The 27236-nt window shown below is 38.2% G+C and overlaps 1 pseudogene; it reads right to left on the minus strand.

Annotated features, from left to right (window-relative positions):
* LOC143671840 (UV excision repair protein RAD23 homolog B pseudogene) overlaps positions 1-27074 on the minus strand; it is an 84347-nt pseudogene extending 57273 nt beyond the window's left edge.
* Positions 27075-27236: the final 162 nt, after the last annotated feature.

Raw genomic sequence — 27236 nt, forward strand, 5'->3', positions numbered from 1 at the left:
CTTTTAGTTTCCAGTATGTTAGAGAAGTAAAAACCTAAAATTGTGGAATTCTAACCCATGTCAAACTCTGGAATATGTTTGATAACTAATTGTTGCTCTGTGCTTTGAAATTTATTGCTTTTTCGTATATATGTTATTTATCACAAAAAAGAAAAAAGTCAATTGTAATGATAAGAAAAATAGCTATTCCTTCTAGCCTCCCATATTCTGGAGCAGCTAGAAGGAAAAACCTGAGAGGATGGTATGGTAGTCCATGATAAACTCTGGGATCTGTCCTGTAACTACTAGTTGAGGAGTGCTCTGAAAATTATTGCTTTTCTTTCTTTGCTTTGCATATATGTTATAGTATATGATTAAAAAGTTAAAAAAGAAACAAATATGATGCTAACTTATTTTATCTGCTTCCTTATAAAAAACCATCCTGCCTAAAACAAATCTGACTGAAAAATTCCTACCAAAGAGATATTAAAATATAACTTTGGAAATCTAAATAAAGAACAATATGTCAATATTTTGAATTCAAGTTACAATCAATAAATTTAGATATTTCAATTGAGTAATTATTTCATCAAAATAGATGAATTTTTACAAAATATGTAAGAATCAGGATGTATGGACTTATAATGTTTCTTATTTTGGGAGAATCAACTACTTTGTGCTTTATATTTGAGAGTTCCTCGGTGGGCAAGTTATTGTTCACATCAAAGTTGCATCTCCAGGGAGCTAGCTTCTCAAACAGTAGAGCAGAACATTATCCCAATACATATCAATCTTAGGCACCAATATAAATTATTACATGTTTCTAATAGTAGCTAAGAAATATGGAGCATTGGCTATGTGCATTTACTTCACAATACTCCTATTGAATTGTGTCCCCCAAAAAGATATGTTCAAATCCTAACCCCCAACCCCATGAATATGACCCAATTTGAAGATAAGGTCTTTGTAGATGTGATTAGTTAAAAGGAGACCAACCTGGTTTGAGGTGGGGCCTAATCCAATATGTTTTGTGTCCCTGCAGGATGACAGAAATGTGCATATAGGGACAGATATAGGGGGCAATGCCATGTGACAACAGAAACAGAGATTGAAGTGCTGCAGCTGTAAACCTAGGGATACCAAGGATTGCTGTCAAATCACAGAAGGCAGGAAGAGCCGTGTTTCAGATAAGCATGACTCTGCTCACAACTTGGCTTCAGATTAGGTTATTTCCGCAGAGATGTGACCTATCTAATTGTGGGTGGGATTTTTTTATTAGGTGGAGATATGACCCCACCCACTCAAGGTGAGTCTTAATCCACTTATTGGAGTCCTTTAAGAGGAAGACATTTTGGAAAGAACAGATAGATGCTTGGAGAGCTGACACAAAGAGCAGAGAGGTGAAATCCATACTCAGATGTTTGGAGATGTTAAGCTAAGAGACAAAACCCAGAATCTTGCCCAGAGAAGCTAAGTGAGGACCACAGATGCTTAGAGAGAAAGCCACTGGAATCAGGAGCTGAGAAAGCCAGTTAAAATTAAGAGCTGGGAAAGAAGGATAGCAGATGTCACCATGTGCCTTCCCATGTGAGAGAGAAACCTGGATGCCATCAAAATTTCTTCAGAGTCAAGGTATTTTTCTCTGGATGCCTTAATTTGGAAATTTTCATGGCCATAGGACTGTAAATTTGTAACTTAATAAATCCCCTCTGAAAAAGCAAAAAAAAACCTCTATGTAAAATTATGTAAATGCAAACATTATAAATTTTTCTGCTTAATTTATTTTCTCTCAGTACCCAATCACTTATTTATAATGCAACTTATAGTTTATCCAACTCTGTGATATAAATAGCATTTTCCAGTTACCTAACTATTTGGAATGTCTCTAGACCCCAAATAAATAACTTGCATTTCATTAGCAGTTTTTCTTAATAGAAATTAACACCATTGACCAATAAAAGTCTATCTGGTATTGGCAGTAGGAAGATGGTTGAAACCTTCTGTTTATATAAAAATATACTCCAAATTAAAAAAAAAAAGATTGGAAACATGTTGTGACAAAGGAGATCTTTATTACTTTCATATATAATATGTAGTATACAAGTTATAGTTTGGAAGATGATGTTTTGGATTTTCCAGGACATTAGGATGGTTCATGAAGACAAGTAGGCAATGTCACATTGACTGCCCCCAAATTCCAGGTCACCATGCAAATTGTACTCAGCAAATATCATCTGAATTAATTTGAAACTTTGAAATAGGATTTTATCTTATCAAAGAGCATTACAAAATGTCTAAGCAGCAAATACTCTTATTTTTAACCTATAAATAAGAAATTCAAGCACAGCCTTCACTCTGGTTCATTTGACATTGGGCTAAATCCTTCTCTTAAAAAATGCCTCTAAATATAAAGCATACTCATACAACTTAATATATTTATAAAATGTGTGAATTTTGAAAATAGATAATTTTAAGCATACTTAAAATATTCCCCTTGTCTCCAAGTTTATCTGAGTCTGTATTTTTCTCTTAAGGTTTTTAAATGTTTTGTCCTGAAGTATGTTCAGCTAATGTCAGATAACTAGCTCTTTTTAAAAACCAATTAAGTGGGCCAGTCCTTTCAGATATTTGAGTGAAAATGTGATTTAGTTGATTTCACAAGTAACAATTTAGCTTCAATAAAAAGAGGCTCCTAGTTTTCTCTACGGACTTATCTAACACAAATGACTACCAATTAAAGTACACTCTTTCCACTAGGATTTATAGCACCATTTTTCTACTTATGTTATAAAGCTCTCAATGGAAAAAAAGGTTTTCATCTGTAAAGAATTAATTCCCAACAGAAATATTATATATTGTTTGACATCAATTATTATACATTTCTTAATGCCTTTGCCAAAGGAAGCACACATCAATCATCACATTAAAATGATGGAGGCTATGGGAAAGATGAACTTCATTGGAGGAAAGTGAAACCATTGAGTATATAAAATAACTCATTCAACTTTATAGAATCTTAATTTTGCTTTACTAAATTTGTACTGTTTTTAATTTGTTTTCTGTTATTGGGTAAAATTATACAAACTTTTTCTCTTTCATTGAGAATTATGCACTCTTATTCACTCTCCTTTGGTTCATAAATCCATATATGAAATGTATTTATTGCTCACAATAAAATTTGTGAAACTTTAGATCTATAGTCCCTAGACTACTAGTAAGGCTTAAATGTTAAGATTTAATCAGATGTTAATAGGTCACTTCATTAATACTGATCACAATAGCTTAATTATTTGTGTGGTGATTGTAAAATTTAGTTAGGTGGTCACAATTAATTGATCTTCATGCCATAATCCATTCATAATATTCACTTAAACATGGGGTATAAATTCCTCATTAAAATGAAAGCATGTCACATTTATTTTAAGAAACCTACAAATAGAATTTGAATTATAAATGTAAATTCCCATTGTAAACACAATAAGTATAAAAAAAATTTGTATCATTTATTATTTTATGATGATGATAACTAACAAAATAGTAATTATCTTATAGCTTGGCTTTTTGTGAACTTTAAGTCAAAGCTTGCCATAATACCATCATAGACAGTTATTAATTCCACTTGCATGTGACACTATGTTGGGTATTATTCAAAAGCAGTAACACAAAAAATGGTTCTAACCCCTAAATGTTTATAAGCTATAAAAATTACCACTGACAAAGACTTTAATACTTCTTTACAACAAAATGTCCTCATAAAATCTCAGAATTAGAAGGAAAGTCATCTATCCAATTTCCCACTCAATGCAGAAATCTTAGCTATAATTTGAATGATAGGCAGTGTCACATAGTAGGGAAAAAAGAGCTTTGGAGTGAGACGTGAATTCAGATTCCAGCTTTACTGTTCATAAGCTGTGTGACCTTGTCCAATTTATGTAATATGGCTTTCTATCTCCTAATCTGTAAGAAATGATGGATGATAAGGATTATCTTGGCTGACATTTACTGGAGCACTCACTAGGTGATAGACACTGACCCTTATATAATAAGCACTTGCTAAATTTTACTTACCCTTCTTCATCTCTCATTTTTAGGATTTCCCAAGTTCCATATGTTAGTTTTTGAGCATAACCTAAAATACTTTGAATTTGTCAGGCACAGTTCAATAAGGCCAGTGGCTAAGCATGAGCTGAGGTTTACCTTTAGCATACTCAGCTTTCCCTTCTTGCATTCATGTTTCCTCTGTGGTACTCCCTCTTTCTCTAAAGAATGCATAATACTGAAGTACAGGAATCAGCAAGGTTGTCCCATTGACTAAATCAACCATCCACCTGGTTTTTGTACAGCTCATGAACTAAGAATGTTTTTTACATATTCAAGTGTTTGAAAAAATCAAATTAAGGATAATGTTTTGTGTTATAGGAAAATTGCATGAAATTCAAATTTCAGTGTACATAAATAAAATTTTATTGTAAGGCAGCCATGGCAATTCATTTATGTATTGTTTGTGACTGATTTTACACTACATCAGCATAGTTTAATAATTGTGACAGAGACCTCATGACCTACAAATCCAAAAATATGTACTATCTGGCTTTTTACAGAAAAAGTTTGCCTACTCCTAGTGTAACAGAAACAGCATAAGCTTTGGAGTTGAAAAATCTGGAATAAATTTCTACCTTAACAAATAGGTTAACCCTCATATAAAATTGAAACCCCAAAGCACAATGCTGTAAACAAGATAGATGTTTACTTCATTTTTACAATGAGGAAGTATAGAGGTAGACTGTCCAGAACTGGTATAGATGTTGTCAGAGTTTCTGACACCTACCTATCTATTCTGCCATCCTTAGCACTACCTTCCACACTCAAGGTAACCTTATGATATACAAAGACTTACAGAACTCTGGCCATCCTATCTGCAATTTCTGGGCCAATAGAAGGAACGATAATTGAGAAGAGGCCAATGGGTCCTCCTCCAAGGTGAGTGATCAGTCTTTAAAAGAGCCTTCTTGAAAGTCCTACACTTACATGTCATTGACAAGAATCTAGTTTTTTGATCACATTTATCTGAAAAGAGAGATTGAAAAATGTAATCTTTCAGCTTGGTGCATTGCCATCCCAAATAAAATGGTGGTTCTATTTTTAATGAGGAAGTGGACAATGAGGACAGAATATGCAACTAGCAATTTGTGCCACAATTACTTACTAGGTGCATCATTTAAATTGTCATTAGTAAAATGGTGTGATGGCTAGGTTCTGGTATCAACTTGGCAAAATAATTATGCCTAGTTGTCTGGTCAGTAAGCACTGGCCTGATCTTTGATGCAAGGATATTTCATGACTGTTGATAAACTGAAGACTGGTGTATTAAGTCATCAGTTAGCTGATTGCATCTGTGGCTGATTACGTATGTGATCAAATGAGGCATGCCTCCCACAATGAGATAATTCAATCAGATGGAGGGTTTATCTGATCACTGCTTCTTCAGCCAGTGAGCCTGTGCTCTGGAGTTCATTCAGACCCTTCATCAGAGCTCCCAGCTTCACATACTGCCCTCTGGATTTTGGACTCTTCCCATCTTATGGTTGCATGAGAAACCTTTATAAATCTCATATTTACAGGTCTCTCCTGTTGGTTCTGTTTCTCTAGAGAACCCCAAATAACAGAGCTTGGCACTAGGAGTAGTTCTTGAGAAGCAGAATCTTAAAAATGGGATTTTGCAATTGTTTTTCTACTCTGACTAGAGTCAGAGGCACTGCTGACTCTGTTTCCAGTGATCAAGATGGCACTGACAGTTCATGGGGTAAGTTGGCAAAAGAAATATTCAAAATATCACCATTAGATTCTGTATTCTTATGTATATATGAGGCAAGGCTCTAGGTAATAATGTTTGACACCTATAGATAGTTTTGTGGAATTAAGAGGTATAACGATGGTGGCTGGTTGTTGTTAGATATGCTGGATACACTGATGATGGAAAGGGATGAGTTAAAGGCTTCAAATTTGAAACTTCAGTGCCATATGAATGGTGTAAAAGTTTTCATGTGTGCCCTGAAGGAAAATCTTATTTCTTGTGGTCACAGACTTGTGATCTCTGAAAAACAGACACAAATCCTCATTGTGTGAATAGCAGATTTACAATGTAAATGAAAATCTCAGACTTGCAGGGTGTCTGCTGTTAAAGTAAGGGCTTGATTGGAAAAGAATAGGATCCTGAAACATGGGGTGGTGATATATGGCCTAATAATGATGGCAATGTGGAGATGGGGTATCTGGAGTCTGTTGAGCCTTTGTTAGAGAGATCCATAATGGACTACCCTGAGGAAAGAGTTTCCCAACTTCCAGCCTGTCTTGAGGAAACAGCTTCCTGGTCTCCAATCTCCTTAGAGAAGTCTACCACTCAACCTCCTTGTAATGAAATTAATCTTTCACTGCCTGCTAACCCTGTAACCACCTTGCCTGGGGGAAACAGCCCTCACTCTTTGGTGTGGAATGACTAATCCTGTTTCACTAGATATAACTTCAATGGAATTCCCTGAAGTAATTGACTTGAAAGATGCTTCTATTTCTTTTCATGACCCACAACCACCACTCCTCTTTTCTTCAAGACCTATAAGTAGACTAAACTAGGCCCCAAAAGGTGAGGTATGCTATACTCCAAAAGAACTTCATGAGTCTTCCAATCTGTATAGAAAGGAAACAGAGGAATATGTGTGGGAGTGGATATTAAGGGTGCGGGGAAATGGTGGAAAGAACATAAGTTGAATCAAGTTGAATTTATTAATATGGTCCCACTAAGCAGAGATTCTGCATTCAATGTTGTAGCTCAAGGGGTTGGAAGAGGCATTGGGCTGGTTTGAAAGGATTATGTGCCCTAGAAAAACCATTTTGTAATCCTAATCCATATTGTAGAGTGTGGGGCCCAGGGTATTTTGATGATGCAAACAGCCTGTTAAAATGGCTGCCTAAAGTACTTCTGGGTCTGAGCTTCTTGAAGAGAGTAACTCAGCATATGTTATATAACCATGATTCAGCACCTGCTACATAACCATGTAACCTTTTGGCATGTTGCCACCTTTGTGTAACAATGGTATAAAAAGCTGTCACTGCACAGATTGCAGCACAGAGGGAGATGGATAAAGCCTAATCAGTCTACTGGTGGCTCCTTGTGATTTCTTTCTGGGCCAGAATGACAGAACCTTGAACTGGGACCTGACATAGAGGTAGCCATTTCTTTTAATCCAACTGCAGGTTGGAAACTTGATTAGATTATCTCCATGGTTTGATTAGGGGAGATGTGACTTCACCCATTCCAGGTGGGTCTTGATTAGTTTACTGGAATCCTTTAAAGGAGGAAACATTTTGGAAAAAGTGACACAGCCCTGAGACCCAGGAAAGCCCATGCAGCCAGAGACCTTTGGAGATGTAGAAGGAAAACACCCCTGCGGAAGCTTTCTGAAACAAGAAGTGTGGAGAGAAGGCTAGCAAATGTTGCCATGTTCACCATGTGCCTTACCAGTGGAGAGAGAAACCCTGAATTTCATAATTCTTTCTTGAGTTGTTGGTGCTTTAATTTGGACTTTTTATAGACTTGCTTTAATTGGAACACTTTTACAGCCTTAGAACTGTAACCTTGGGATTTAATACATTCTCCTTTTAAAAAGCTGTTCTGTTTCTGGTACATCTCATTACGGCAGCTAGCAAATCAGAACAGGCATTAATAGTTTGGAAGGTGGGCTGAAACATGGATAAAAATGTGGCCAACCTTACCTGAGGTCGAAATGCCAGACCTGCCTTGGTATAATGTAGATGAGGGGATCCAGAGGCTTAGAGAGATGGGAATGTTAGAGTGGATTTATCATGGAAGACCTACTCACACACCCCAGGAATGTCCAGAGGATACGTCTTTCACCAGGACCTTGAGAAATGAATTCATGAGACTAGCCCCATCATCTCTGAAGAGCTCTGCAGTCACCATTCTCTGTAGCTCAGCTATTACTGAGGGAACTGCTATCACTGAGCTGGAATCTCTAAATACAATGGGGATGATCAGATCCCAAGTTAGCAGAAGCCATGTGGTGACAGTTAATTACCATAGACAAGCTGGACATTGTCACCATAATGGACAGCAGACTCAAAGCAGCAGTAAAAATAATCTGACTCACAGAGACTTGTGACATTGGCTAGTAGATCTTGGGGTACCTAGAAGTAAGATAGATGGGCAGTCTAATAAATTATTGTTTGAGCTGTATAAAGTAGAAAAATTCTAGGTGTCAAGTGAGCATAAGTACTTGAATTACAAAAACAGGGAATCACAGCCCCTTAATCAATTCCCAGACTTGAGACAGTTTACAGACTCAGAACTCCTCAAATGAAGGGAGGGGGTACCTTTGGGGAAGTACCCTTTTACAATACCCAAAATTTACACTATTACTGTTGCTCCCTGCCTTCCCCAAGGAAACCTATGACATTCTACTAGGGTTAATTTACAGTGGGGAAAAGGAAATTATCAGATATTTTGTGGATTATTAGACACTGACTGTTCTAGTTTGCTAGCTGCTGGAATGCAATATACCAGAAACAAAATGGCTTTTAAAAAGGGGAATTTAATAAGTTGCTAGTTTGCAGTTCTAAGGCTGAGAAAATGTCCTAATTAAAACAAGTATATAGAAATGTCCAGTCCAGGGAAATAACTTGGTTCAAGAAGGCTGATGAAGTTCAGGGCTTCTTTCTCAAGTGGAAGGGCACATGGCAAACACAGCCAGAGTTTCTCTCTCATCCAGAAAGGCACATGGTGTACACGGTCAGGGTTCCTCTCTCATCTGGAAGGGCACATGGTGAACACAGTGTCATCTGCTAGGTTCTTATCCTGGCTTCCTGTTTCATGAAGCTCCCTGGGAGGCATTTTCCTTTTTCATCTCCAAAGGTCGCTGGCTGGTGAACTCTGCTTCATGGTGCTACAGCAATCTCTGCTCTTTCCAAATCTCTGAATCTTCTTCATTCTCCAAAATGTTTCCTCTTTTATATGACTCCAGAAACTTCTCAAGACCCATCCAAATGGGATGAGGCATGTCATCACCTAATCCAGTTTAACAACCACTCTTGATTAAATCACATCTCCAGGTAGATGATATGATTACAGCTTCAAACATACAGTATTGAATGGGGATTATTCTACCTTAATGAAATGGGATTTTGATTAAAACATGGCTTTTCCAGGGGACATACATCCTTTCAAACCAGCACACTGGCTTAGATATGACACTAATTCCAGGAAACCCAAAACATTCAGAGTAAGGGCTTGGGGAAGTTAGGTGATTGCTAGAGTTTTAACTCAGTTCCATATCACAGTGGGTCCAGTGTGTCCCTGGACCCATTCTGTGGTCATTTCTCCAGTTTCAGAATGCATAATTGGAATCAACATACTCAGCACCTAGCAGAATACCCACATTGACTCTCTGACTCATGGAGTGGGGCTATTATGGTAGGAAATGCCAAGTAGAAGCCACTAGAACTGCCCCTACCTAGCAAAACAGTGAATCAGAAGCAATACCATGTCCCTGGAGGGATTGCAGAGATTACTGCCACTCTTAAGGACTTGAAGGATGCAGGGGTGATGAGTCCCACCACATCTCCATTCAACTCTCTTATTTGGCCTGTGCAGAAAACACATGAGTCCTGTAGGATGACACTTAATCATCATAAACTTAACGAAGTGGTGACTCTAATTGCACCTGCTGTCCCAGTTGTGGTACCATTGCTTGAGCAAACCAACACATCACCTGGTACCTGGTATGCAGATATTGATCTAGCAAGTGCATTTTTCACAATAGCTGTCAGCAAGGACCACAAGAAATGGTTTGCATTCAGCTGGCAAGGCCAGCAGTATACCTTCACTCTTTGGCCTCAGGGGTATATTAATTCTCCAGCCCTATGTCACAATCTTGTCCCCAGGGACCTTGATCGTTTCTCCCTGCCATAAGACATCACACTGCTCCGTTATATTGATGATATCATACTAATTGGACCTAGTGAGCAAGAAGTAGCAACAACCCTAGACTTTTTTGTATGGCATTTGTGGGTAAGGGGATGGGAGATAAATCCAACAAAAATAAGGGACCCTCTACCTCAGTGAAAGTTCTAAGTGTCCAGTGGTGTGGAGCATGTGAAGATATCTCTCCTAAGGTAAAAGATAAGCTGTTGATTCTGGCCCCTCCTACAACCAGAAAGGAGGCATGATGCCCAGTTTGCCTCTTTGGATTTTGGAGACAACATATTCCTCACTTGGGTGTACCATTCCAGACCATTTACCGAGGAAAGCTGCTAGTTTTGCGTGGAAACTGGAATAAAAAGAAACTTTACAACAGGTTCAGGCTGCTGTGCAAGCTACTCTGCCACTTGGGCCATATGATACAGCAGATCCAATGTTGGTGGAAGTATCAGTGTCAAAAAGGGATGCTGTATGAAGCTTTTGGCAGGCCTCTATAGGGGAATCCCAACACAGATTCTTAGGATTTTGGACAAAAACCTTACCATCTGTTGCAGATAACTACTTTCCTTTTGAGAAACAGCTTTTAGCCTGCTACTTACTCTGCTTCTCAGCCTTAGTGGAGACTGAATGCTTAACCATGGGCCACCAAGTTGCCATGAGACCTGAGTTGCCTATCATAAGCTGAGTATTGTTTGAGCCAAACTCCATAAAGTTGGGTATGCACAGCAGCACTCTATCTTAAAATGGAAATGATATTTTAGAAATAGGGCTCGAGCAGGTCTTGAAGGCACAAGTAAGCTATATGAGGAAGTGGCCCGAATGCCCATGACCCCTACTCCTGCCACATTACCTTCTCTTTTCCAGAAGAAGGCTATAGGCTCATGAAGAGTTCTTTACAAACAGTTGACTGAGGAAGAGAAAATTCGGGCCTGGTTTACAGATGGTTTGGCAAGATATGGAGGTTCCACCAGGAAATGGACAGCTATAGCATTACAACCCCATTCTGAGATGTTCTTAAAGGCTGGTGGTGAGAGGAAATCCTCACAGTGGGTGGACCTTCGAGCAGTGCACCTGGTTGTTCATTTTGCTTGGAAGGAGAACTGGCCAGACATGTGCTTATATACTGACTCAGGGATTGTTGCTAATGGTTTGGCTGAATAGTCAAGAACTTGGAAGGAGAATGATTGGAAAATTGGTGACAAAGGGTTCTGGGGAAGAGGTATGTAGATAAACCTTTCTGAGTGGGCAAAGAAATCGAACATATTTGTGTTCCATCTGAATGCTCACCAAAGTGTGACTTCAACAGAGGAAGGTTTTAATAATCAATTGGATAAGATGAGCCATCCTGTGCATACAAGTCATCCTTTTGCCTCAGACACTCCTGCCATTGCTCAATGAACTCATAAACAAAATGGACACGGTGGTAGGGGTGGATGTCATGCATGAGTTCAGCAACATGGACTTCCATTCACCAAGGCTGACTTGGTTATGGCCACTTAGGACCCAAGCTGCAAATAGCAGAGAACCACACTCAGTCCCTGAAATGGCACCAGTCCCCAATGTGATCAGCTTGCTATCTGGTGGCAGATCGACTACATTGGACCACTTCCATCGTGGAAGGGGTAATGATTTGTTATAACTGGAATAGATACATACTCCAGATTTGGGTTTACATTCCCTGCATGCAATGCTTCTGCTAAAACTACCATGTATAGACTCACAGAATGCCTTATCCCCTGTCATGGTATTCCACATTGCATTGATTTTTATTAAAGAACTCACTTCACAGCATATGAAGTTTGAGAATGGGTACATGCTAATGGAATTCTCTGGTCTTAACATATTCCCCATCATGCGAGGCAGCTGAGTTGGATAGAATGCTGGAATAGCCTTAGGAAGACCCAACTATGGTGCCACCCAGGTGACAAAACCTTTCAAGGCTGGGGAAATGTTCTCAAGGAAGTAGGGTATGCTCTGAATCAGTGTCTGCTCTATGGTGCTGTTTTTCCTATAGCCAGGATTCACAGGTCCAGGAATCAAGGGGTGGAAATGGAAGTGGTACTACTCTTTATCAACCCTAGTGATCCACTAGGAAAATTTTGCTTCCTGTCCCTGAAGCCTTAAGCTCTGCTATGCAGGCCTTAGTTCCAAAAGGAGGAGTGCTTCTTCCAGGAGACACAACAACGATTCCATTGAATTGGGAATTAAGACTGTCACCTGGCCACTTTGGACTTCTCATGCCACTGAATCAAAAGGCATGAAAGGGTATTACTGGTCTGTCTGGGGTAATTGATCCTGACTATCAAGGGGAAATAGGACTGCAACTACACAATGGATGTAAAGAAGAATTTTCCTTGAATACAGGAGATCCCCTAGGTAGTCCCTTAGTACTACCATGCCTTGTGATTAAAGTCAATGCAAAACTGCAACAACCCAGTCCAGGCAGGGCTAACAATGTCTCAGAAACTTCAGGAATGAAGGTCTGGCTCACCTCACTTGGCTAAGAATCATGGCCAGCTGAAGAGCTTACTGATGGTAAAGGGAACATGGAATGTGTAATAGAATAACAGTGATAAATATGAACTAAAACATGTAACAAGTTACAGAAATGAGGACTGTGATTGCATGAATATTTTCTCCCTGTATTGTTACGAGTATGTTTGCATTTGTACATAAGCAAATATCTTGCTTTCCTCTCAGAATATGACATAAATTGTATTGTTCTTTTTTATTATATGGTATATCATCTATACAAAGCAAAGAAATAAAAAAGCAATAGTTTTCAAAGCCCTCTTCAACCAGTGGTTACAGGACAGACCCCAGAGTTTGACATGGGCTACCATTTGATCCCCTTATATTTTTCCTTCTAGCTGCTCCAGAATATGGGAGACGATAGGGCTTAAATTTTTTTATCATCATAATTGACTTTTTTTTAGCTTATTCTTTTAAAACTTTTTTATTGTTAAATATAACATATAAAAAGAAAAGGAAGCAATGATTTTCAAAGTATACTTCAATAAGTACATTTAGCACAGATTTCAGATTTTGTTATGGGTTACCATTCCAATATTTCAGATTTTTCCTTCTAGCTGCTCCAAAAACACTGGAGGCTAGAAGAAATATTTGTTTCTTTTTTGTGAAAAATGACATATATACTAAAAAGCAATAAATTTCAAAGCATGTTGCAACATTTAGTTGTATAACAGATTTCAGAGTTTCATATGGGTTACAATTCCACAATTTTAGGTTTTTACTACTAGCTGTTATAAGGTACTAGAGACTAAAAGAAATGTTAATATAATGATTCAGCAATCATACCCATTTGTTAAGCCCTACCTACCTTCTTTGTATAACTCCAACATCACCTCTGATCTTTCTTCCACTCTTTAGGAGTATTTGGGCTATGTTCATTCTTCCTTTTTCATGTTGGAAGGAGCTGTTGATAATATAGGATAGGGGGATGAAACAAGTTGATGTATTGGAGAGGCTGGGCCCTCTGCATTTCAGGACCCATTTGATCCAGGGACCTATCTGGAGGCTGAAGGTTTCTGGAAAGTTTCCCTAGTGCATGTAACCTTTGTAGAATCTTATAATGCCCTAGGTATTCTTTAGGGTTGGAAGGAACGTTTTTTTCCCACAACCACGCAGTCACATTGTGAAAGCTATATCATTATTCAATCATCTTCAAGAAACATGGCTACTGGAACCCAGCTCTAAATTTCAGGTAGTTACCTCCAGCCTCTCTGTTACACCTTAACTAAAAGGTGATATCTATTTAATGTGTAAGAATAATCCCCAGGATAACCTCTCAACTCTGTTTGGAATCTCTCAGCCATTGACACTTTATTTTGCCTCATTTCTCTATTCCCCCTTTTGGTCAAGAAGGTTTTCTCAATTCCTTGGTGCTGAGTCCCAGCTCATTCTAGGATTTCTGTCCCACGTTTCCAGGAAGGTCCACACCCTTAGGAGTCATGTCCCACGTAGAGGAGGGAAGGGCAGTGAGTTTGCTTGTCATGTTGGCTGAGAAAGAGAGGCACATCTGAGCAACAAAAGAGGTTCTCTTAGGGAAGACTCTTAGGCCTAATTTTGAGCAGGCCTAGCCTATGCTTTGAGGGGTTAAGTTTCATATGAACAACCCCCAAGATTGGGGACTCAGCTTATTACTTTGGTTGTCCTCACTGCTTGTGAGAATATCACAAATTCTCCACTTGGGAGTATTGAATTTTCCCCCTTTTTAACCATTCTCCCAAGGGGAGTTTGCAAATACTTTTTATTGACTGTTCAAATCACTCTGGGATTTATTGGGGCATCACTCTGGACAAACCTACAAAATCTGATGCCTATTCAAGGTTCCATGTACTTATGGTGTTCAATTAAGCTGTCCACATAAGTTATATTAGGAACTACACTAGTGAAAATATAAATTTTGCAGGAAATAAACATTTTTTGCTTTAGTCTCACACATAAGTTAAAATTTTAAAATATTAATTACCATCTATTTTCAGCAGCCTGCAGTAATAACATTCCTTTGTTCTTCCTCAGGCAAAAGCATTTTAAAATTTGTACATTTAGTCACTATCATTATATGCTCTAGGCATTCCTAGATTATACCATCTCAGTGTTTATCATCTATCTTTCTTTCTGATTTCATTTGTGCTCCCAGCCCTCATCCCTCTATCATTCTCACATGCAGCTTCATTCATTGTTCTAACATAATTGTGTTACACTTATGTAGTATTGTGCTATCCATTTCTGAGTTTTTACAATCAGTCCTGTTGCACAATCTGTATCCCTTCAGCACCAATTACCCAATATCTTACCCTATTTCTATCTCCTGATGGTCTCTGTCACCAATGAAATTTTCCAAATTTATTAACTAATGTCAGTTCATATCAGTGAGACCATGCAGCATTTGTCCTTCTGTTTCTGGCTAATTTCACTCTGCATAATGTCCTTTAAGTCCATCCATGTTGCTACATACCTCATACCTTTATTCTGTCTTACAGCTGAATAATATTCCATTGCCTATATATACCACAGCTTGTTTAGCCACTCATCTGCTGATGGACATTTTGGCTATTTCCATCTCTTGGCAATTGTAAATAATGCTTCTATGAACATTGGTGTGTAAATGTCCATTTGTGTCCTTTCCCTTATGTCCTCTGAGTAGATACCTACCATGGTATTGCTGGGTCATACGGCAATTCTATACTTAGCTTCCAGAGGAACCGCTAAACTGCCCTCCACAGCAGGTGTACCATTTGACATTCCCACCAACAGTGGATAAGTGTGCTTTTTTCTCCATATCCTCTCCAGCACTTGACATTTTGTTTTATTGATAATGGCCATCTGGAGGGTGTGAGATGATATCTCATTATGGTCTTGATTTGCATTTCCCTAGTAGCCGGGAAAGTTGAGCATCTTTTCATATGCCTTTGGCCATTTGTATTTCCTCTTCTGAGAAGTGTTTGTTCAAGTCTTTTGCCCATTTTGTAATTGGGTTGTCTGTCTTTTTGTTGTTGAGTTGAACAATCTCTATGTATTCTGGATACTAGACCTTTATCTGATATGTCATTTCCAAATATTGTCTCCCATTGTGCAGGCTGTCTTTTTAGGTTCTTGACAAAGTTCTTTGATGCACAAAAGTGTTTATTTTTAAGGAGTTCCCATTTATTTATTTATTTCTTCAATGCTCGTGCTTTGGGTGTAAGGTCTAGGAAACCACCTCCTATTATAAGATTTATATGATATTTCCCTACATTTTCTTCTAACAGTTTTATGATCTTGGATCTAATGTTCAGGTTTTTGATCCATTTTGAGTTAATTTTTGTGTAGGGTGTGAGATATGGATCCTCTTTCATTCTTTTGCATATGGATATCCAGTTCTCTAGGCACCATTTATTGAAGGGACTGTTCTATCCAGGTGACTAGGTTTAACTGCCTTATCAAAGATCAATTGTCCATAGATGAGAGGATCTATATCTAAACACTCTCTTCGATTACATTCGTCAATATATCTATCTTTATGCCAGTACCATGCTATTTTGACCACTGTAGCTTCATAACACACCTTAAAGTAAGGTAGCATGAGACCTCCGACTTCATTTTTCTTTCTCAGGATACTTTTAGCTATCCGGGGCTCCCTGCCCTTCCAGATAAATTTGGTTATTGGTTTTTCTATTTCTGAAAAGTAAGTTTTTGGGATTTTAATTGTTATTGCATTAAATCTGTAAATCAATTTAGGCAGAATTGACATCTTAACTATATTTAGTCTTCCAATTCATGAAAACAGTATGCCTTCCGTTTATTTAGGTTTTCTGTGATTTCTCCTACAAGTTTCTTGTAGTTTTCTCTGCATAGGTCTTTTGTCTCTTTAGTTAAATTTATTCCTAACTATTTTGTTCTTTTGGTTGCAATTGTAAATGAAATTTTTTACTTGATTTCCTCCTCAGATTGCTCATTACTAATGTATAGAAACACTGCAGTTGTTTGAGCGTTGATCCTGTAACCTGCCACTTCGCTATACTCATTTATTAATCCCAGTAGTTTGTTGTGGGTTTTTCTGGGTTTTTGACATACAGTATCACATCATTGGCAAACAGTGAGAGTTTTACTTCTTCCTTTCCAATTTTGATGCCTTGTATTTCTTTCATCATCTAATTACTCTGGCTAGAACTTCCAACACAATGTTGAAGAACACTGGTGATAGTGGACATCCTTGTCTTGCTCCTGAACTTAGGGGAAAAGTTTTCAGCTTTTCCCCACCAAGGATGATGTCAGCTGTGGGTGTTTCATATATTCCCTTTATCATTTTAAGGAAGTTCCCTTCTATTCCTATCCTTTGCAGTGTTTTCAACAAGAAAGGATGTTGAATTTTGTCAAATGCCCTTTCTGCATCAATCGAGATGATCATGTGGTTTTTCTGCTTTGATTTGTTGATATGGTGTATTACATTAATAGATTTTCTAATGTTGAACGATCCTTGCATACCTGGGATGAATCCTACTTGGTTATGATGTATAATTCTTTTAATGTGTTGCTGGATTCGATTTGCTAGAATTTTATTGAGGATTTTTGCATCTATATTCATTAGAGAGATTGGTCTGCAGTTTTCTTTTTTTTGCAATATCTTTGTCTGGATTTGGTATGAGGGTGATGTTGACTTCGTAGAATGAATTAGGTAGCTTTCCCTCCTCTTCAATTCTATGGAAGAGTTTGAGCAGTATTGGTACTAATTTTTTCTGGAATGTTTGGTAGAATTCACATGTGACTCCATCTGGTCCTGGACTTTTCTGTTTGGGGAGCTTCTTAATGACTGATTCAATTTCTTTACTTGTGATTGGTTTGTTGAGGTCGTCTATTACTTCTTGAGTCAAAGTTACTTGTTCCTGCCTTTCTAGGAAGTTGTCCATTTCATCTGCATTGTTGTATTTATTAGCATAAAGTTGTTCATAGTATCCTGTCATTACTTCCTTTATTTCTGTGGGGTCAGTGGTTATGTCTCCTCTTCCATTTCTGATCTTATTTATTTGCATCCTCTCTCTTCTTCTTTCTGTTAATCTTGCTAAGGGCCCATCAATCTTATTGATTTTCTCATAGAAGCAGCTTCTGGTTTTATTGATTTTTCTCAATTGTTTTCATATTCTCAGCATTTATTTCTGCTCTAATCTTTGTTATTTCTTTCCTTTTACTTGCTTTTGGGTAGTTTGCTGTTCTTTCTCTACTTCTTCCAAGTGGACAGTTAATTCCTCAATTTTTCCCCTTTCTTCTTTTTTGATATAGGCATTTAGGGCAATAAATTTCCCTCTTAGCACTGCCTTTGCTGCATCCCATGAGTTTTGATATGTTGTGTTTTAATTTTCATTTGCCTTGAGATATTTACTGATTTCTCTTGTAATTTCTTCCTTGACCCACTGGTTGTTTAAGAGTGTGTTGTTGAGCCTACATATATTTGTGGATTTTCTGGCACTCTGCTTGTTATTGATTTCCGACTTCATTCCTTTATGATTTGAGAAAATGTTTTGTATGATTTCTATCTTTTTTAAATTTATTAACACTTGCTTTGTGACCCAGCATATGGTCTATCTTTGAGAATGATCCATGAGCACTTGAGAAAAAAGGTGTATCCTGCAGTTGTGGGGTGTAGTGTTCTATAAATGTCTGTTAAGTCTAGCTCATTTATTGTATTATTCAAATTCTCTGTTTCTTTATTGATCCTCTGTCTAGATGTTCTATCCATTGATGAGAGTGGGGAATTTAAGTCTCAAACTATTATGGTAGATGTGTCTATTTCTCTTCTCAATTTTTTAAGGGTTTGCCACATGTATTTTGGAGCATTCTGGTTTGGTGCATAAATATTTATGATTGTTATGTCTTCATGCTGAATTGTTCCTTTTATTAGTGCATAGTATCCTTCTTTGTCTATTTTAAATGTTTTACATTTGAAATCTAATTTGTTGGATATTAATTTAGGTACTCCTGCTCTTTTCTGATTGTTATTTGCATGAAATATCTTTTCCCAACCTTTCACTTTCAACCTATGTTTATCTTTGGGTTGAAGATGTGTTTCCTGTATACAGCATATAGATGGGTCCTGTTTTTTAATCCATTTTGCCAGTCTATGTCTTTTAATTGGGGAGTTTAATCCATTAACATTTAATATTATTACTGTACGCATAGTACTTTCTTCTACCATTTTGCCTTTTGGATTTTATATGTCATATCTAATTTTCCTTCTTTTTACCTTTACTCATAGTCTTCCTTTCTACACTCTTCTCCACACCTCTCTCTTCTGACTTTTTGTATCTGTCTCTAGTGCTCCCTTTAGTATTTCTTGCAGAGCTGGTCTCTTGGTCACAAATTCTCTCTGTGATTTTTCATCTGAAAATGTTTTAATTTCTACCTCATTTTTGAAGGACAATTTTGCTGGATATAGAATTCTTGACTGGCAGTTTTTCTCTTTTAATAATTTAAATATATCATCCCACCGTTCTCACCTCCAGGGTTTCTGCTGAGAAATCTATGCATAGTCTTATTGGGCTTCCCTTGTATGTGATAGATTGCTTTTCTCTTGCTGCTTTCAAGATTCTCTCTTTCTCTTTGACCTCTGACATTCTGATTAGTAAATGTCTTGGAGTACCTCTGTTTGGATCTATTCTCTTTGGTGTATGCTGCACTTCTCGGATGTGTAATTTTAAGTCTTTCATAAGAGTTGGGAAATTTTCAGTGATAATTTCCTCCATTAGTTTTTCTCCTCCTTTTCCCTTCTTTTCTCCTTCTGGGACACCCATGACTTGTATATTCATGAGCTTCATATTGTCATTCAATTCCCTGAGTCCCTGCTCATATTTTTCCATTTTTTTCCCTACAGTTTCTGTTTCTTGTTGGATTTCAGATGTTCCATTCTTCAGTTCACTAATCCTATCTTCTGCCTCTCAAAATCTACCACTGTAGGTTTCCATTGTTTTTTTAATCTCTTCTACTGTCCTTTCATTCTTGTAAGTTCTGTGATTTGTTTTTTTCACTTTCCATTTCTTCTTTTTGTTCATTCCTTACCTTCTTTATATCCTCCATCAATTCATTGATTTGGTTTTTGATTTGGTTTTCCATGTCTGTTTGTATATTCCGAATTAATTGTTTCAGCTCCTGTATCTCATTTGAATTGTTGGTTTGTTCCTTTGACTGGGCCATATCTTCAATTTTCCTAGTGTGATTTGTTATTTTTTGCTGGTGTCTAGACATTTAATTACCTTAACTAGTTTATTCTGGAGATTGCTTCTTTTACCTAGGGTTTTATTGCTGAATGAATTTGTTCTCTATCTCATCTTTGACATTCAGTTCAGCTTTTTCTGGACCTCTAGCTTCAGTTTTGTTTAACAGAGGAGAATTTTTCAGTTTTTGTTTTCTTGTTTCTTGCCCTGCTTGTATGGTACCTTTTTACCCCCTCTCCCTTAGAAGGGTCTACGTAGGTATTATAGACCCCAGCTGGATTTTCCCAGACCAAACTGGCCTCCTATCAGGGGGAAAGAGTCACTTGCATTGGTTTTCCCTGAGGGTGAGACCCAGCAGGTTGGAAGATTTTCCTGTGAAGTCTCTGGACTCTGTTTTTCTTATCCTGCCCTGTATGTGGTGCTTGTCTGCCTGCAGGTCCTCCCAGAATAAGATGATTCAGTACCTTTAACTTTGGCAGACTCTCTCTGCTGGGGACGTGGTGGAGACAGAGGAGAGGCTGTAGGCTGGTTTTAATGGCTTCAAATTATCAAGCCCTAGTGTCTGAATTCCCTGAGTGAGGGATTCCACCTGAGTTGGGCTTCACCCCTCCCCTGGGGAAGGCACTGGCTCCAGACAAGCCCTCAAACAGGCTTGTTTCTGCCTATGCCTGGGGCAGTTGCAGTCTGAGAAGCCCTGCCACTGTATCCAAATGCAGTCAAGCCTTTGTAGAAACACAGCCACAAAAACCTCTGTTTCTTTGCTTTTTTTCTTTTTCTGTCAGCCCAATGAGCGACCTCCGCTTTGACCAGGTTTACCTGAGCTGGGGGCCTATTTTTAGTAGTCAGAATTTGTTAATTAATGCCACAATTGGTGTTTGGTTGGGCTCAGCCCCTGCTGCTGTTAATGTCTCTTTCCTTTCCCCTTTGGGAAGCAGCCTGTGGGGGAGGGGCACCGGCCACCACTCCTTGGGAAACTCACGGTTCTGGGGAGGCTCACAGCCGGTCCATCTGGTTCAGACTGGGGTACGCTGTGTTTCTGGTCACTGATGTGTCCCCAGGAGCTGTTCTGTACTGTTTCTGGTTATTTAGTAGTTGTTCTGGAGGATGAACTGAAACACGCACATTGCTAAGCCACCATCTTGGCCCCTCCTGAATCGTTCCATTTTTGATATGTGATCAATAACTCACAATATCATCACACAGTTGTATATTCATCATCATGATCATTTCTTAGAACATTTGCATCAATTCAGAAAAAGAAATAAGAAAACAGAAAAAAATCATACATACTATACCCCTTACCTCTCACTTTCTTTGATCACTAGCAATTCAATCTACTAAATTTATTTTAACATTTGTTCCCCCTACTATTTATTTATTTTTAATCCATATGTTTCACTCATCTGTCATTAAGGTAGATATAAGGAGCATCAGACACAAGGTTTTCACAATCATACCGTCACATTTTGAAAGCTATATCATCATACAATCATCTTCAAGAAACATGGCTTCTGGAACACAGCCATACATTTTCAGGTTGTTCCCTCAAGCCTCTCCATTACACTTTAAGTAAAAAGGTGATATCTATTTAATGTGTAAGAATAACGTCCAGGATAACCTGTTGATTCTGTTTGGAATTTCTCAGCCATTGACCCTTTATTTTGTCTCATTTCACTCTTCTCCATTTTGGTCAAGAAGTTTTTCTCAATCCCTTGATGCTGAGTCCCAGATCATTCTAGGATTTCTGTCCCACATTACCAGGAAATTCCACACCCCTGGGATCCACATGTCTGTTGATGGGTATTTGGTTTGTTTCCATCTTTTGGCGATTGTGAATAATGCTGCTGTGGACATCAGTGTGCAGATGTTTGTTTGTGTCATTGCTTTCAGCTCTTCTGGGTATATATCAAATAGTGCTATTGCTGGGTCATAGGGCAACTAGATGTTTAGTTTCCTAAGGAATCACCAAACAGTTTTTCATAGAGGCTGCACCATTATACATTTCCACCTGCAGTGCATAAGTATCCCAGTTTCTCCATATCCTCTCCAACATGTAGAGTCTCCTGTTTGTTTAATAGCAGCCATTCTTAAAGGTGTGAGGTGTTATCTCATTGTGTATTGATCTGCATTTCCCTTATAGCCAGTGAAAATGAGCATCTCTTCATGTGCTTTTGAGCCATCTGTAATTGCACTTCAGAAAAAATGCCTATTCACATCTTCAGCCCATTTTATAATCGGGCCGTTTGTTCTTTTGTTGTTGAGTTGTATGATTTCTTTGTATATACAGGAAATTTTTGTATATACGGGACAAACCTTTGTCCAATATATGATTTGCAAATATTTTCTCCCATTGAGTTGGCTGCTTCTTCAACTTTTTGACAAAGTATTTGAGGTGGAGAAGCATTTGATTTTGAGGAGTTCCCATTTGTTTATTTTTTCTTTTGTTGCTTGTGCTTTGGGTGTGAAGTTTAGGAAGCTACCTCCTATTACTAGGTCTTGAAGATGTTTCCCTATATTTTCTTCTAGAAGCGTTATGGAACTAGTTCTTATATTTAGATGTTTGATCCACTTTGAGTTAATTTTTGTGTAGAGTGTAATATAGGGGTCCTCTTTCATTCTCTTGGCTATTGATATCCAGCTCTTCCATGCCCAATTATTGAAAAGATTATTTTGGACCCATTCAGAGGATTTGGGGGCATTGTCAACAATCAATTGACCATGGATTTGGTGATCTATTTCTTCCCTCTTGATTTGATTCTGTTGGTCAATGCTTCTGTCTTTGTGACAGTACCATGCTGTTTTGACCCCTTTGGTTTATAATAGGTTTTAAAGTCAGGGAGTGTTCATCCTCCCACTTTATTCTTCTTTTTTTTAGGGTGCTTTTAGCTATTCAGGTTTTCTTTCCTTTCCAGATGAATTTGGTAGCTAACTTTTCCAAATCTTGAAATTAGGTTTTTGGAATTTTGATTGGTACTGTATTGAATCATTAGATCAATTTGGGGAGAATTGACATCTTAACTATATTTAGCCTTCTTATCCATGAGCAGGGACTGTCTTTCTACCTATTTAGAACTCCTTTGATTTCTTTTAGGAATGTTATGTAGTTTTCTGTGTACAAGTCCTTTATGTCCCCAGTTAAGTTCATTCCTAAATATTTGATTCTTTTTGATGTTATTTTGAATGGAATTTTTTCCTACTTCAGCCAACTCATTGCTTGTGTATAGAAATGTTACTGAATTTTGCACATTAATTTTATATCCTGCCACCTTGCTGAAATTGTTTATTATCTCAAGTAACTTTACTGTTGATTTCTCAGGATCTTCCAAGTATTATGTCATATCATCTGCAGGCAATGAGAGTTTTACTTCTTCCTTTTCAATTTGTATGTCTTTTATTTCTTTGTCCTGCCTAATTGGTCCAGCTAGAACTTCTTGCACAATGTATGATAATAGTGGTGACAGTGGTCATCCCCGTCTTGTACCTGATCTTGGGTGGGTGGGGAGCTTTCAGTCACTCTCCATTGAATACAATGTTGGCTATTGGTTTTTCATATATTCCCCATATCATATTGAGGTTGTTGCCTTTGATTCCTATCTTTTGGATTGTTTTTATCAGAAAAGGATGCTGAATTTTGTCAAATGCTTTTTAAGCCTCAATTGAGATGATAACTTGATTTTTCCCTTTCGATTTGTTAATGTGCTGTATTACATTAATTGATTTTCTTGCATGGAATCATCCTTGCATTCGTGGAATAAACCCCACTTGGTCATGGTGTATAATCCTTTCAATGTGTTGTTATATTCAATTTGCTAATTTTTCCATCTATGTTCATTATGGAGATTGGTCTGTAGTTTTCCTTTCTTATTGAAATGATATTAGCCCCATAAAATAAGTTAGGTGGAGTTCCTTTTTCCTCAATTTTTTTGGAAAAGTTTGAACAGGATTGGTGTTAGTTCTTTATGGAATGTTTCATAAAGTTTTCCTGTGAAGCCATCTGGCCCTGGGCTTTTCTTTGTATGAAGATTTTTGATGACTGATTAAATCTCTTTACTTGTGATTCATTTGTTGAGATCTTCTATTTCTTCCTGAGTCTGTGTAGCTTGTTTGTGTGTCTCTAGGAATTTTTCCATTTCATCTAAGTTGCCTAATTTGTAATCGTATAGTTGTTCATAGAATCTTCTTAAAAATTCTTTTATTTCTTCAGGGTTTGTGGTAACCCTTTCTCATTTCTGATTTTGTTTATTTGCATCCTCTATCTTTTTTTCTTTGTCAGTCTTGCTAGCGGCCCAACAATTTTATTGATTATCTCAGAGAAGCAACTTTTGGTTTTATTGATTCTTTGTATTGTTATTTTGTTCTCCCATTTATTTATCTCTGTTTTAATCTTTGTTGTTTCTCTTCTCCTGTGTGTTTTGGGGTTAGTTTGCTGTTCTTTCCTAAATTCCTCCAGGTATGTCATTACGTCCTCAATTTTTTCTCTTTCTTGTATTTTAATATAATCATTTAGGGCAACAAATTTCCCTCTTAACACAGCCTTTGCCACATCCTATAATCTGATAAGTTGTATTCTTATTCTCACTCATCTCCAGATAGCTGCTGATTTCTCTACAATTTCTTCTTTGACAGACTGGTTGTTTAAGAGTGTATCATTTAATCTCCATATATTTGTGAATGTTCTCATTCTTTGGTGATTATTGAGATCCAGCTTCATTCCATTGTGAGCAGAGAAAACTTTGAATAATTTCAATATTTTTCCATTTATAAAGACCTGTTTTGAGCTCCAGCATATGATCTATCCTGGAGAATGTAATATGAGTACTAGAGAAGAATATATGTCCTTGCACTTTGGGGTGCAATGACTTACATATATCTGTTAGGTCTAATTCATTTATCAAGTTATTTAACTTCTCTATTTCCTTGTTGATCTTTTGTCTTGTTGTTCTATCTATAGAGGAGAGTGGTGTATTGTAGTTTCCTAGTATTATTATTGAAATATCTATCACTTCCTTTAGTTTTGCCAATGTCTGTCTCATATACTTTGGAGCTCCTTTATTGGGAGCATAAACATTTATGATTGTTATATTTTCTTAATGAATTGACCCTTTAATTTGTATATAGTGTCCTTCTTTGTCTCTTATGATGTCTTTACATTTAAAGTCTATTTTGTCTGATATTAGTATAGCTACTCCTGCTTTCTTTTGGTTACAACTTGCCTGGACAATCTTTTTCCATCCTTTCACTTTCAATCTATTTGTATCCTAGATTCTAAGATGAGTCTCTTGTAAGCAGTGTTTAGCTGGATTATGTTTCTTAATACATTCTTCCAGTTTGTATCTTTTAAATGGTAAGTTAATCTGTTGACATTCAAAGTTATTACTGAAAGTGTGTTTTTCTACCATCTTATTTTTTAAATTTTATTTGTCAGATCTATGCATTCTTTGTCTTTGATTTCATTAATTACCCTTAGTGGTGCTCTTCAATTCTGTGCCCTCTTCCAGACCTCTTTCTCCTCTCTCTTTTTTTTAACCAGAAGAGTTCCTTTTCATATTTCTTGTAGGGCTAGTCTCTTGTTGACAAACTCCTTGTCTGTGAAAACTTGAATCTCTCCCTCAATTTTGAAGGACAGTTTGGCTGGGTACAGGATTCTTGGCTGGAAGACTTTCTCTTTCAGGATCTTGAACATATCATACCACTGCCTTCTTGCCTCTAGGGTGCTAGTTGAGTAGTCTGAGCTCAGTCTTATTTGATTTCCCTTGTATGGTAGATTGTTTTTCTCTTGCTGCTTTCAGCATTTTCTGCTTCTCTTCAACATTTGACAGACTAATTAGTATGTGCTTTGGGGAAGCCCTATTTGGATTTACTCTTTTTGGAGCTCTTTGGGATTCTTTGACTTGTATATTTGTGTCCTTTATGAAGTTTGGGAAGTTTTCCCCCATTATATCCTGAACCACTCTTCCTAGCTGTTTAGTCCTCTCTTCTTCTGGGACACCAATGATTCCTATATTTGTGTACTTTGTTTTTTCTATCATTGCTCTGAGTTCCCATTCAATTTTTCCATCTTTATTACCATTTGCTGTTTTGAGTCTTCGAAGTCAATTATGCTGTCCTCTATATCACTCATTCTTTCTTCTATCTCTTCAAGTCTGCTGTTGTGTGCTTCTTGTATATGTTTTATTTGGTCAACAGAGTCTTTAATCTCTGTGATATCCACTATTTTTCTATTTATTCTTTCAAATTCTTCTTTGTGCTCTTCTAGTGTCTTCTTGATCTCCGTTATGTCATTTTATATCCCACTTATTTTATTAAGTAGAGTTGCATGAGCATCTTTAATTAGTTGTTCCAATGTCAGCATCTCCTCTGGTGTTTTAAATTGGTCATTAGGCAGGGCTATATCTGTCTGCATTTTGATATGCTTAGTGATCTTCTGCTATCTTTGTGGCATTTAAATATCTTGATTGATTTAATTTGGGAGTTGATTTCTTTCAGTAGTCTAAGGCTTTGTGTTTGTGAGATGGTTGTACAGCAGGGAGCAGGGCATGGGGTGGAACACTCAATATGGTGATTTGTTTCAGGGCAGGTATAGGCACAAGTTGGAGATGCTATGCTGATGCTTGTGAATGTGAGTGCCCAGCGGCCAGGGAATATGTAGCTGTGCAGGTGCACCAGTCTGGGGGGGGGGGTGGCATAACCCTGGTGTGGCCTGGTCTAAGGCATGGGGCCCTTTGTGCACATGCATAGAGCTGTGGCAGCAGGCCAGTGTTATGCCTTCATGGATTGGGACAGATGTGACCCGGCTGCACAGGTCAGCACTTTCTCAGAGCTGAGAAGTGTGGCTGAGGTCCATGCACATGTGCGGTTCTAGGACTGCTGTAAAGTGTGGGTCTCAGAGCTGAATGACATGATTGGGGGCACCTGTGCATGCGTGGACCTGGGGGTGTGGTAAAGGGATGTGCAGAGCTCAGGCGGGGCCGAGTGAGGTTGTGCGACACTATGTGTGGGGGGAGTGTGGGGAGGGCAAGGGTTGCCTAGGCATGGACGATAGTGATCACAGCCTTTATGCACAGGCAACCGCCTGCAGGGAACAGGGAGGGGGAGGTAGTGGTTGGGAGGCATGCAGGAAAGGTGGGTTGGGCTGCACTTGGAGTGGGTTGTGGGGCAGGTACCTGCACTGGGGGCTGGTGTGGTGGGGGCACCTGGAGCACAGGGAATGGGAGCAGGTGATGGGGGTTGGGTGTATGAGATGTGAGATGAGTCTCCAGTCACAGGGCTGTGCTGGTGAGGGTGGCACATTCAAGGCACATGGCCTTGCTTACTTCCTCATCCTGGGCTCTTGTCCATGCACTCCTGCTGGCTCTGCAGCTCTGCCGCTTTGCAGCTCCATAGCGCTGTGCCATGCTCCAGCTTTCTGCCTCTCAGTTCCTCGGCCTCTGCAACCATGGCTACCACATGTGGTGCAGAAAGCTTTTCAAGGTCAACCGCATTCCTGAATCACCACCTCAGTCACCTTTCTGTCCCTTCTTTAACTTTTCCATGGTACAGGGTTAAGCTCAAGCTCC

This window comes from Tamandua tetradactyla, chromosome X, assembly GCF_023851605.1.
Source record: "Tamandua tetradactyla isolate mTamTet1 chromosome X, mTamTet1.pri, whole genome shotgun sequence".
Taxonomy (NCBI): domain Eukaryota; kingdom Metazoa; phylum Chordata; class Mammalia; order Pilosa; family Myrmecophagidae; genus Tamandua; species Tamandua tetradactyla.